Raw genomic sequence first — 3,682 nt, 5'->3', positions numbered from 1 at the left:
ACGTACTTCAGCTGCTCGTATGGGATCAAACCAATCATCACCCTCAAGTGCTCTTAATCTTTCTTCCAAAGCAGATAACTTATCGCAGTTCACAAAATCAGTGGATCTATTGCCAGGGGTCCATCTGTTGTTAAATCCATTGTGACGAGAGCTTGACTTGATGGGATAGGGGCAATAGGCATAAAATGTTGTTCTATTATTGAATCTGCCCCCAAGTTTTGAGATGTCCCTAGGACGTGGATTGATGGTGTCTTCATAGGAGGTTGTGCAAAAATCCCTTTTCCATTTTTGAAGCTCAACACTTGTTCAAGCAAATCTATAAGTCTAGCTACTTCACCTTTGATGCTCTCAATTTCATTTTGATAATGGGCCTTGATTAGTACTTAAAAGTGCAATTTATCAAGGTTTTATATCATCATTTTGCACTTGAAGTATCAATAACTCCTTAACTAAAACATGTTTTATAATAATGTATCTAATAATATAAGATACCTATAATTTGTGGTAAATGTCTACTTTTAATGCAGGCCTATCACATAAATGAAAGGATTGATTGATGAATTTAAGAATTGAAATTGAAAGGACAAAGAGATGGCTAAACTCCAAAAAGAGATGTCGGTGCAGTCCATACCGGAACACTGTTCGGTAATTGGATCATATCTGGAGTTGTAGATCTCATATTTCAGTCCACTTTATATGGATGGAAAAGTAAGACATAGGCCTACAACTTTCATATGGAGCCTATGATCTGGTAAGACATAGTCCTACAACTTTCATATGGAGCCCAAGATCTAGAAAGGCCATTTTCAAGTCCAAATTGTAGCAACAACAAAGAAGCCCGAATCTGTCCTCCACCCGAGCACTGTTCAGTATTTTAGCCATATCTGGAGTTTTAGAAGTCCAAATAACCTGAATATTTTACACAAGATAGCTGAGACAATTGCCTACAACTTTCATGTTGGAAGTGGTTCCAATTTTGACGTTATCAATGACGTTTTGGGTAGACAATAGAAGATAAGGATTGTCACCAAGTTAAGAGTTGGCCACCCACTCATCAATAAGTCATCAAATCAATAGTTCCCAATTTTGGCCTATAAAAGGAGGCATTTGCCATGCATTTAGGCATCTTGGTTTCCAGATCAAGATCATGCTCTTGCTTTCTCTCTTTGTATTTTTTGTAATGTTTATGCTTTGCTTTCATTAATATCAAGTTTATGCCTTTCATTTCCTCTCATTTACTTAGCTAACTTTTATCTTACTTATGTTCTTATTTTGTTTATTTATTTTTCTTTCTTTTATTATGTTTAGCTAAGTTTATTATGTCAAGGTGAAAAGGTTACACTAATGGTGTAAGAATAAGTATGGTGTAAACTCAATATGGACTTTAATGTTTGATACTAACATGTTTTGTATTTGTTATCTTGTTCACTCTTTAATACTTTGCTAGTTAAATGACTAATCTTGATTTATGTTGTATAACACTTGGTACAACAAATGCTTGGCACTTTCATAGTTCATACTGTATGATATAACCGACACCTGAGCTATGAAAGGAACTTGATTTGTTGTTAACATAAGTTATAATCATGAATGCTTGACGAGATTTACAAGTATTAGCATTAATCGAATAAGATGACTAATGTAGTCATGTTAACAATCTATAATCTGATTGGAACCTTCTTTATATGTGGTTTCCAATTGAATAATAAGAGTTTATATTATACTTGTTTGACATACCATTAGTGGAACCTCTAACCTTGACATTTGTTATTATTATTGTTTAATCCTTACATTAATTTTCCATCTCCAAGTTCTCATGATCTTCTTCTTCTTCTTGTCTTTCTTTGTTATTATTATTATTATTATTATTATTATTATAGTTATTATTGTTATTGTCATTGTTGTTATTATTGTTATTACTGTTATTATTGTTGTTGTTATTATTATTGTTGTTGTTGTACTATTGTCGTTTATAATTTGTACAATTAACCTCCCTGTGGTTCGACCCCGGTCTTGCCGGGTTATTTATTACTTCGACACTCCTACACTTGGGAGAAGACATCAATCTTTTAGTCGTGTCAAGCCTCTAATTAAGCTATTTCTTCATTTTTCATCTTTTAGGTATAACAAATCTTGGGTGAGGGACCTATATTTCAACCTGGTTTTCATGTATGATAAATGTATGAGTATGTTCCTATATGATGAGTTCGCCTTTATAAGGTTGACACATGGTCATACCTTTGCATGATGATATAAGAATTTTGATTATTACTCTACAACAAAAAATTTCCTGAGTAATGTCACTGTGTCAACCACAAGTCTTGAGTTCAAGATGCTTTAGGAAGGGTTTACTTTTATGCAAAACAAAAGGTAATACACACAACCCAAGGACAAGTTCTATTCATTAAGTGAGACAAATGGTAAGTTGACTATCTAGTCTCAAAAAGGGTCTCATATATGCCTAATGATGATCTTTATAAAGACAATCTAGGGGCTTTGCAAGGAATAGTTAAGGCACATATGTCCACCATTACCAAGCAGGTACTCAAATATAAGTTGGGTGTTTCACGCACCTGAACCCTAACCAATAGTCATAGGGTAAATCGCTAATTCCCCATCTACCATAGAAGCTTATGTGTGCTTTCTAAAAAATTAAAGCATGTAATGCATGAGGCAGTTCTATACAATGTATGAACATATATGTACAGAAATTAAAGCATGTAAGAAAATAAATAAAATAAGCTTATTAATAGAAAACACTCAAACCAAACAAAACACAATTATCAGACAAAAACAAAGTTGAGTCCTGACACGACCAAAAAATTAATGTCTTCTCCTAAGTGCAGAAGTGTCAAAGTAATAAATAACCACCATGACTGGGGTCGAATCACAAGGAGGTTAATTATATAAATTATAGATAACAATAATACAACAACAACAATAGTACTAATACTAGTTGTTGTTGTAGTAGCAGTAGTAGTAGTAGTAGTAGAAGAAGAAGAAGCAGAAGAAGAAGAAGAAGCTGATAAGAACTTTGAGATAGAAGATTAACGTAAGGATTAAACAATGATAATAACAAATGTAAAAGTTAGAGGATCCACTAATGGTATGTCAAACAAGTATAGTATAAACTCTTATTATTCAATTGGAAATCACACACAAAGGAGGTTCCAATCAGATTGTAAATTGTTAACATGATTACATTAGTCATCTTATTCGATTAATACTAGTACTTGTAAATCTTGTTAAGCATTCATGATTATAACTTATGTTAACAACAAATCAAGTTCCTTTCATAGCACAGGTGTAGGTTATACCATACGGTTGGGCTACAAAAATGCCAAGTATTTGTTGTACCAAGTGTTATACAACATAAATCTAGATTGGTCATTTAACAAGAAAAGTATTAAAGAGTGAACAAGATAACAAATACAAACTATGTTAGTATCAAACATTAAAGTCCATATTGAGTTTACACTATACTTATTCTTACACCATTAGTGTAACCTTTTCACCTTGACGTAATAAACTTAGTTAAACATAATGAAAGAGAGAAACATAAATAAACAAGATAAGAACATAAATATGATAAAAGTTAACTAAGTAAAGGAAATGAAATCAAAGGCATAAACAAGATATTAATGAAAATAAAACTTAAACATTACAAAAAATACAAAGAGAG

The sequence above is a fragment of the Populus euphratica genome, unplaced genomic scaffold (assembly GCF_000495115.2).
Source record: "Populus euphratica unplaced genomic scaffold, PopEup_1.0 scaffold595.1, whole genome shotgun sequence".
NCBI lineage: Eukaryota > Viridiplantae > Streptophyta > Magnoliopsida > Malpighiales > Salicaceae > Populus > Populus euphratica.
The sequence above is the reverse complement of the archived record's forward strand: the minus strand, read 5'-3'. Positions refer to the sequence as shown.